The following is a 10,977-nucleotide window of genomic DNA, read 5'->3' on the forward strand; positions in this document are numbered from 1 at the left end:
AAATAAACTTGAATTGAATTGAATTGATTATAAGCCAGCTAGTGGAAATCATTTAAATCACTTTAATTTAAACACTTAAAATTAATTCTCAAACAAACCATATACAAAACTTCAAATGAAGATCAAAATAAAATCTCTGGCAAATATCAGCAATCATTTGAGAGCCACAAGTAACAAGCTAATTTCAGATGTTGATGAAGTTGGCCGAGAGGATGAGAGAGAGAGAGAGAGAGAGAGAGACAGAGAGAGAGACAGAGAGCCAGAGAGCCTTTAAACATTTTCCAATATGTCTAGAAAGCATTTTTGTAGACTTTGTACCTTCTGTTTTTTTCAGTAGCATGACAAGAGACATTATATTGGTCTTAATATATTCAAGTGAGAGCAAAAAAAAAAACAAACATGGCGATAGAACAACTGTTTTCAGCCAACTTCCTCTTTGTAACTAACCACCACATGTAACTATAACCGGAAACAATCATTGGGAATTTTCATAGCTAAATGACAGATTGTAATTGTTTTCAAATAGCTGTGGTGTAAAAGGAATTAAACACTTTAGGTTAAAGTAGCTGCTTTGTGTCTGGCTTCATCACACCACACTATTACTGATTATTTTCTGCCCCCGTGTGTTTTACTCCAGCTGAATATCACCTAACCATCATCTCTTTAGATTTTAAACCCAACAAGACTTTTGGCTCAGGTTTAAATCCTGCACTGAGGAGAACTCACACACCAAAAGGTAATTTCCCATCTCTGCAGTTGTTTAGCAGCTGTCAGTGGCCCTGAGCTACAGAAGCCCACTTGGAGCCATTAGCAAGTTCTCCAACGAGAAGCTTTTTTTCCCTCCATGTCTCACTGTGAGACGAACGAGCTCAGATCGAAAGGTTCTTTTGAAGCTAATTTACAGTGCCTGAGGGTGGCCTCCATCAGTCCATGGTTGTTGGTTCTGCTGAGCTTCAACTGTTCAAGGGGAAATGTGTGGTTTGGTGTGTATGTGTGCAGTGAGGAAATCCAGATGGAGGTCAGTGCCAGAGAATTCCACAGGCCTGATGTACCGGCCGACGGGGAGACAATGCTTTTCCTGCACCGTGTAAATAGCACAGGCCGTCTTCCCTCCCACCTCATAAAAAATCTGGATGTGTTTATGCCCTGGACGGCTCAGCCAATGGGAAAGGCATGTCTCATGCTCCTCTTTCTCTCTCTCTCTCACTCTCTCTCTCCCTTTCTCCGCTGCACGGCTCTCCAGAGATGGGGCACGACAGCACAAATGAGTTTGACAGACAGCTGTGCTGAAGAAATGGGTCACGGAGAAGATATGCAAAAAAAAAAGGTGAGAGGACGCCATGGGTAGAGTGTGGTTAGAGGCTGCCTTTGACATTAAGAGAGAATATATATATATATATATATATATATAAACTGGTCAATTTAATAGAAACACCTGTATATATGATCAACTAATTAGCTAATACACATCAAATGTAAGAACAGGGCAAAAGTCTAAATGATCCTAATGTTTGGAACGTTACATTTTTATAGACAGGCTGGTTTGAGTACTTCAGAAACTGCTGGGAATCTCCTGGGAATTTCACACACTACATTCAATAGTCAATGTCTTTATTTTGTCACATCTACATTACAGCACATTGAAATTCTTTCTTCACATATCCCAACTTTGGAGGTTGGGGCCAGAGCACAGGGTCAGACATGATACAGCACCACTGGAGCAGAGAGAGTTAAGGGCCTTGCTCAAGGGCCAGATTGATAGCTTGGCTGCTTGAAATACCATTTCTACAGTCTCTATAGTCTGTCTACACAGCATGGGGCAAAAAGCAAAAAAAATCATGAGGAGATGGTTTATTTACCATTACCATTGAAGGAGTGTCTTTCCATGTTCCAATACAGGAAAGTATTTTCCTTTATGGTTTCTGTCTTTTTTCTATAACATTTTTTTCAGAATGTCTTATGATATTTAAGAGAGAAGAAACATACCGTGTCCTTCATAAATACATTTGCAGATAGCTGTGGTATAAAAAGAATTAAACGCTTTCGGGCAAGCTGTCTGATGCTTAATCTAATTAGGAAAAGCTCATGCACATAAACTGATAAAATGTTCCTATCAAATGTTAGAATAAGGCAAATATCTCAGTGATCACAGTGACTTAGAACAACCGAGGCTGGTTTGAGTATTTCAGAAACTGTTGGGAATCTCGTAGGTTTTTCACACACAACAGTCTCCGAATCGCCACAGCATGGTGCAACCTTACTTATAACGGAGGTCTGAGATGACAGGAAGGCTATTGTTTGACAGCATCTCAGGTTGCACAAGACATCCAATATAATATACTGTAATCAGGACTAATCAATGATGAACGTAACAATAAATCCCTGAAGCGTTTTATTTCTCTTGAGTACATTTTTTTATTCAGCGAAAAAGTATCCATGTTCCATTTCAAGTCAAGTCAAGTCAAGTCAAGTCAAGAAGCTTTTATTGTCATTTAAAACATATACAGTCGAAGCAGTACATAGTGAATGAAACAGTGTTTCTCCAGGACCATGATGCTACATAGAACAACACGTAAGTTGTCTTGGCCACATAAAAGTGCATCGTTTGCAATCGAGTGTGCGACAACAGACAACACAACACAAATACACTACAGGACAGATACACAAAAAAAGTCCTGATCAGTGTGCGTACTGTATATTGTACAGTACATTCATGCATTATGAACAAAGAGGGTTCTAGTACACACATACACACTTGTGTAATAGCAGCAGTTGGATGAGGTTTTGAAATGTTCAAAACAACAATTGAGTGAGTGTGAAAGACAGCATGTGCAAAAACCTGCGTTTCCTCTAAAGTGCTGACACTGGAGTCTCCTTCCATAAATGTGAAATAAACATCTTCTAAGAGAAAACGTCAATATTTCAACAGTTACAGCCATTTTTTAAATCTGTTTATATGACATGTCTGCTCTATAAATCCCTGTGCGAGTCGTTGCTATAGAAACAATAACATATCTGGAGAAACAGGCGTCAGAGTAAATGAATTCTAACCAATCAGAATGGAGAATTCAAACAGTGCTGGTGTGTATGTTTATTTTGGATCAACTCGGGGAAAGTTTTGGCAGCTGAAAACCCTGGACGCTGCTTTATATCAAGCCATTTTTTAAAAATGATTTTATTAACTCTTTACCACTCAAACTGTGTGTTTGGAAGTCTACAAACGAGGTTTATATCGTGACGGTCGGTGGTGTAGCTGCAGCTCCATGCCAGGCTTCGCAAACAGTCTGAAAACAGATGGCTTCAAAAAAGGTTCGGGCTGAAAAGAATGGCAGGGTTACTTCATAGTGGAGGAATGTGCTGGCTGGAGAGGTGGAGCAGAATAGAGGGAAGAAGCAGCAGCAGAAGCAGCACATGACTCGTCTCTGATTAAATAATTACACCTGAGGTGGCGAAGATATGAGTGTATTCAAACACCCAAGAGATACTGATTATTATTACTTATTATATTCCCCAAACTCCAGGATGATGATGATGATGATTACATTATTATCATTAGAAGTAGTAGAAGAAGTAGACGAGCAATTAGCGATATTGTATTTTGTTGGTTTTGCCTTAGTAATAATAAGAAGAAGCAAAATTTAATAACTATAATAAGTCAGCTTGACAAATAATATAATTTTTTTTGTTTGTTTGTTTTTTTAGATTCTGTGTTTGTCTGGGTTGCGGATTCCATTTGTCTTGGGTTTCTTTTGTTACCTTTGGTGATTCGTCTCAATAACGTTTGTCGTTATGTAGTTGATATGTAAATGCGGCTATCTTTATTATTATTTTATTATTATTATTATTAATTACTATTGCTGCAATAATAAAAGAACTTTCTTGATAAGTGCAGATAAGCATTTGTAGTCTTCAAGCAGGAATATAAAAAATTGCCAGCAATCTTTGCGCAAAGAAGAACGTCATTAATTATTAGGCCGAGCAGATGAAATGTTAAGACAAAGCGTCAGAATATTCCTCACATCTTTTTTCAGTCAAAGAAATAGATGGAGAAAAAGACAGATGAGGCCAGGAGTTAAAGAACTGGAGCGGTCGTGAAGGGAAAATACAGAGCTGACAGCGATATTATGAACTCCTGAAGTGAGGATTAAGATACAGCGGCGTGACTCGGAGAGTCTGCGCCCAAATGTGGCGGCAAGAAAGAAAGAACAAGAAGGGGGGAAAAAGGCAACACCTGCTTGGAATTAATAGAGCTGACATTCAGCATCTCGAGCATGCTTGGCCCATCCAGCTGCTCCTCATCCATTCCTGTAATCGCAGCCCTGCTAAATACATCATTCTCGATTTCGCTCTGAACACGTCCTCACCGTTCCCTCATTCATTTCCCTGGACGTTTTCTTCTCTCTTCATCGTACGGCATGGCATTTCCCCTCACTCCCTTTCTCAGAAGGTGCGAGGTGTGATCGTGCTCTGCTGGAACAGATGGTGTTTTATAGGGCCTGCTTCCCATACAGCCTTCGATACGGCTGTCAGGAAAGCGATTTTTTTGGGTTTTTTTTTTTTTTTTTCGTTCTAGCACAGCATTTCTGCCGTAACGTGCCAGATGAATTCTACTATTGTGCCGCTGTGTTTTTGCAAACTGTAAATGACGGTTAACGGCAGCTCAAAGGTGAACTCTGTAAATCTGAAGTAAAAAAAAAATGTGGCTTGGTGTGATAAAGGAAGATTCTGACAAAGGACGTGCTTGCTTTTCATAACACGGGGTCACGTGATTATTCATAAAAGCTTTTATATCCTGCTGTGTCAGTGCGCATACTTTATATTGAAGCATTGCTCCTTTTTATTGTTGTTATTATTATTATTTATTAATAATAAAATCTAGTAGCAGGAAAAGTAGTATTTATTCTTTATGAAGTGGGAATAACCCTGGATGTGTCCATACCAGAGCTTATTATTAGTAGTAATATCAATAGCAGCAGTTATATTTTTTTTTATAATAATATAACAATATATTTATTAATATTAGTAGGAATAGTTCTTGTTATTAATAACATATTATATTATATAATATTATTAATAAATATTAATAATATTTTATATTGTTATTTGTAGTACTTGTTATTTATTAATATTAGTACTAGCAGTAATAGTAGTAATATTTTGTATTAGTATTTGTATTTGTAGCCACTAGTATAATGTATTTATTAATATTACTACTATCAGTATTTTAATTTTTTTGTTGTAAACATTTGTTGATTTTTATTTATTGTTATTATTAGTATTTTTCTATCTTTGTTATATCTAATATTTTGTGTTTATGTTTGTTATCAGGCTTTTAATTATAATAAGTAATTGTTGTTGTTTTTATTGTTATTATTATTATTATTATTAGTAGTAGTAGTAGTAGTAGTAGTAGTAGTAGTAGTAGTTTTATTTTATTTATTGTTGTTATTAGAAGCAGTATTGTATATGTTTATTTGTAATAGGAGTACAAGGCTTTTAATATTAGGAGTAGTCATCTTTTTATTTATTTATTTGTTTGTTTGTTTATTTATTTATTTGTACTAGTAGTCATATTTTTATTTGTAGTAGTAGTAGTACATAATGTTTATTATTAGTAGTAATAATCATCCTTTGACTGTATTTATTAGTAGTAGTAGTAGTGTTTTAATGTGCAATAACAATAACTTAAATTATAGTGCAATAGCTATTGTGAAATAACACCATTATTTACACTGTGCAATTTTACCTTGTACAGTTTGTTTGAAAGTGTAACTACCGTATTGTATGCTTCTTTTCTTTTGTATTTCTACACTGTCTTGTATATACTGTATGTGTACTGTTTCTACTTTATATTTGCACCTTTTTTCTTTGCTGCTGTAACATATATCTTGTGTATCTTACAGTATCTTAATTAATGTATATCTTATCTTCTCTTATATTCTCTTATCTTATCTTCTCTTATCTTTTCTTCTCTTCTATTCTCTTCTCTTCTCTTCTCTTCTCTTCTCTTCTATTCTCTTATCTTATCAATAGTAGTCATCTTTAATCATCAAGGTGATTATTAATATTGGTAGCAATAGTAGTAGTATAATAGTATTTTTAGTAAAAGATATTTTTTATTATTTGAACATTATTATTATGATTATTTGCATTATTTTTATCCCTCCAGAGTTCTTCAGTATTCATCCAGGCATTGTGCGGTACTGTAGTTAGTTATTGTGTCACGCTGCATTCACATCAGAGGAGAAAGCTCTAACTTTATCTCATCCAGAATTCCATCGAGTGAACGTAATGACACTGGATTTCATACAAATTAACTCAGTCGTTTATAAATGCCTTTTTTTTTGTGTAGGGCTAAAAATGTTTAAAGCTCTACTTTTGAATTGATTTCAGTAAAGTCCTAAAATGTGCTGCTGTGTCGTTTTCTCCCTGAAGCCTGATGTTGGGTCATTTGTACATAAGCTCCCAAAGCGGCAAAGAGGTTCAAGTCATCAGAAGAAAATGTAGGGCAGTCAACCATGCTTCTCATCTGAATCTTAAAAGCGCTGTTTGTACATTTAGAGACGTGTTTCTGGAGCTATATCAATCATTTAAATTCAAAGATAACAGTGAAATTGTGGTTTGCAACAGAATGGATTTGCCTTTTTTTTCATTCTTTTACATATTTCTGGCACTGAAATGAGCTCCACCTGGAGCTCAGCAGCTCAGCTCACATGTACAGTAAACCGTTTCGACAATGGGGTCATTTAGGGGTCGTTTTTCTTGCAGTTCGGTTTCACTTGTTGGCAACAAAGGGCTGTAAAAACTACAAGCTGCACCTTTAATCATACTCTAACATTTTCATGATATTTCCATTTAAAGAGTAGATACGTGGATTTAGAGTGCAGCAGTAAATTTTTACATATCCTTGACAACATTTTTACAAATTTGTAGTATAATGTGCTTTGAATTTAGCATTGTATATTGATATTGTGTCTTGTACCTGTATTTTACCCCTTCCGTGTTGAAAACAGAACAATGTAATTGTATACTTGTCTTATCATACTGCTGACCTGTCAGTAACACGGAATCTCATGATAACGGTGAGGTTTCTATGAGAGTGTGGCCCTTCAAGTGAACAAGACTCTAATTACGCTGCCTAGTGAAGCCCACTTAATGAGCTCTCTGAAGACAATCTCGGTCTATGGTTGCTAGCCAGGCTCACATCACATCAATATTACAGTAATAGCTTCTTCTCAGCATCCTTTCCAGCTAACTCTCGTGCATGTCTGCAACGCTGGCGTGTAAAGTAATTGGTTTACAGTCTTACGAGCACTCTTGATGCCGTACACCGTGGTGCGTTTCCTCGTTGTGATTTCACATTGAAAGCAGTTTGGAGAGGAAAAAGTGCAGTAATGTTCTCCCACCGGTCACATTCAGGTATGGCAAAACCGCTGCATCCCATTTGCTAGTTTCAGTTATTACACCGTTTCCCCACTTAACCGTTTAATTGCCTAACTACAGTGCATTGTTAAGAGTCGTGTAGTTGTGGTCATGTGATCCATAAAACGCTGTAATGGTGTTCGTTTAAGTACCCGCCGGGGGCCGATCCTGCATGTGTAATTATCAAGCCAGTATGGAGAGACTATTTAAAGCCAGCGGTACCGACAACATGTTGGTTTGCAAGCGGTGTCGACATTTCACACAATGAGCTAATGTGATCATAATTTGTGTTACCCGATTCCCTTTTGGCCTGCCAAACTCACCTCGTCGCACCCCAACTTGAAATCCTGCACGTGACAAATTGACGGCTAATGAAGTAGCAGTGGGGGTTTCGGGCTGCACGGCTTTTTGCGGTCGGCTCCGCATATCCGAAGCGTTAACTTTATTTCCTGTTGAATAGTGAGCACCAAGACTGGCCTCACAAATGGGTTTAATCAGGCCAGACCTAATGCAATTCAAACGCATGCATTGTTAGCCAAGTCTTGGCAAGCCTCAGATGTCTCAGCCATGTGGGGCTTAAGGCTGCTTATCGCTCCTGGAGCAGGAGAGTGTCGAGATGGATTCGATTTATCGCAGGTTCGCCTTAGCCGAGCCAAAGAAACGACACAGAGAGGAGCTCCTTTCACTCCTCGGTGGAAAAATAAGGGAACGTATAGTAGATGGAGGCACCAGCATGGGAGAGAACGCCGCAAGAATTCAAAGCTGTCAGCTGCTGAAAGGTTTGATCAAGCACCGTAGGGGGATTGCAAATCATTCATATTATTTACATGCCAGACTCGATTCTTGATTTAATTATATAGTATACGCCTATGCAAAGCACGTGATCGCACGTATGCCTTTGTCGTGTTATAAATGCCATCGCTTTGGATTTCTTTCCTCTGAAATTGCTGTAGACAATTCCCAATATAGCCACCCTCTCCCAAGCATGTCGCACTCCAGCGATGAGTACGAAGCTCATCACGATACGCCTCGATTGCTTTTACAGGCTGGGGCTGCGTCTCTCAAGAGTCTGAACTGATTATCCGAAACACGGACAAGTAGTTGTTTTCCTGCCATTGACATCACGCGAACATCCTTAAGCAAGTCCATGAGACAAAGAACATCAGGGCCAAACATGACGCCTACATATAAGATACTTGTTATTTCTTTTTCAAGTTGTTAAAACAGAACCACTCACATGCTTTTCTTTTTGGATGTGACCTACAATCCAAAGTGGGTTATCCAAACTTACATAGAACTGAGACAGACCGAGGGTTAAGAGCCTTGTACTTTGTCAGTCCTGTGATTTAAACCATGGCTCATAAGAACTGCAGAGTTGTTTGCATTATTAGAAATAATGGCCCTGTTTGTTATCTTTAGTTCAGTATGGAAAAATGAGTCTGAGTTGAAAATATCATTCATTCATTCATTCATTCATGTTCTACCGCTTATCCAAACTACATCGGGTCACGGGGAGCCTGTGCCTATCTCAGGCGTCATCGGGCATCAAGGCAGGATACACCCTGGACGGAGTGCCAACCCGTCACAGGGCACACACACACACTCTCATTCACTCACGCACTCACACACTACGGACAATTTTCCAGAGATGCCAATCAACCTACCATGCATGTCTTTGGACCGGGGGAGGAAACCGGAGTACCCGGAGGAAACCCCCGAGGCACGGGGAGAACATGCAAACTCCACACACACAAGGTGGGGGCGGGAATCGAACCCACGACCCTGGAGGTGTGAGGCGAACGTGCTAACCACTAAGCCACCGTGCCCCCACTGAAAATGTCACGTGACTCTAATATGACACGATGATTGGCTGATCAACAAAATCATTGAATTTGTGCCTTGACATACCAAGCCATGAAAAAAAATAATAATAATAAAATTTGATGCTGTTTGATGTACCAAACTCAACCATTTTGTCATTAAGGTCGGTGTTTGGAAAAGGAAGGCTACATAAGCCCTTTATGATAACTGACATAAACATTTCAAATTTACTTACTCCACTGTTGTCAGCTGACATAACACCTAAGAATATTGATACAGATCACTACTGACCTTATGGCATGTCATATGTCATGGCCCCATCTGGCTGTCATAAAGTTTTTTCATCTCAGAAGGTGTCGTAACATGACATGATTATAAAAAAGAAGAGCGCATGAGTCTTTCTGTAACAGAACATCTGATACATAAGAATTAGGATTGACCCAGCTCTCATAAAAGCCGTTCTTGTCAGCTTTGATATCAGTATTTTATGTGACCTAAATTTCTGGAGACATTCGGCTGAGTCTTAACAGTGTCTGGCGTTTAAATGACATTGTGTGTTATGACAGCTGACTTTGTTATGATGTCACCAAAAATCCATCACTTGTAAAAGGTGTTATGTCAGGTTGCTGTGAAAGTATGCTGCAAAACGCTTTTAGAAATGTTTCTGAAGGTTTATGTCACATGACATGAAGGGCTTATGTATGTATCGTGTAGTCTTTATATGTTTAAAATAAAACAGACAAAGAATGTCGTTTTGAAACATAATCTAAGAGAAATGCTTAAGCACGTCAATAAAGAAAGAAAAAATTGTCTTTTTTTTTGTTGTTGCTGCATTTTTTTCCCTCCGATTAGCCAAACCCTCACCTTTCACTGCACACCATGTTAACTGAAGTGCATCCGGTTCAGATATAGCTTCTTCTATCTAACTAACCATCACTTCAGTTAATGACATATCTGGAAACTCTTCTGTATGTGCCAAGTTTGTGTCACCTCAGCTATGTCTCCATTTAAAGTGGCTTCCGCTCCCCCCTCGGTCTACGCCTCTGGCTCTGAGTCAGAACACTCTCGGCTAGTGCATAATCCCGCTGACAGCAGAGCAGACATATTAATGAGAGCAGACAGGAGAAACACACAGTGCTCATCAGCTCTGGGATTCGGAGTGTAACCGCAAGCGTCCGGCTTTCCATGAGTGTTTAGCGTTAACACATAGCATATACGTCCAGCATGGAAAGCCCGATGGGGAGGTCACAGATTTCAGCTATCGGTTCCTATTTTGTAAAAAGCGTACTAGGATTTATATGTGAATATATATACATGCAAATTTTGACAAGAACAAGAACATCGGCCTCAAACTTCCTGAATTGATTATTTTTTTAACAAGCGGGTAACTAGGATTAAGTTTTTTTTTTTTTACGTGACTGGGAAAAAGTTCTCAAGTTTTTTTTACCACCCAAAAAAACTCCTTAATCTTAATCAGGATCTGTTGGCAGGGCCAGACTTTCTCTCTCTCTCTCTCTCTCTCTCTCTCTCTCTCACTACATAACATTTTATTAGATTCACTCTAGATGCTGAATAATACATTTAACAATACCCTGAACTGCAATGTGTGAAAATTATATTGAAATTCTGTCTTTTTTTTAACTTAATAACACACAATTTCAAGATATTACATAATTTTTGCTTTTTAAATAAGTCATTATGCTTTGATTTAATATCTCATAATTTCTTATTATT

Source organism: Tachysurus vachellii, chromosome 7 (assembly GCF_030014155.1).
Source record: "Tachysurus vachellii isolate PV-2020 chromosome 7, HZAU_Pvac_v1, whole genome shotgun sequence".
Lineage (NCBI taxonomy): Eukaryota > Metazoa > Chordata > Actinopteri > Siluriformes > Bagridae > Tachysurus > Tachysurus vachellii.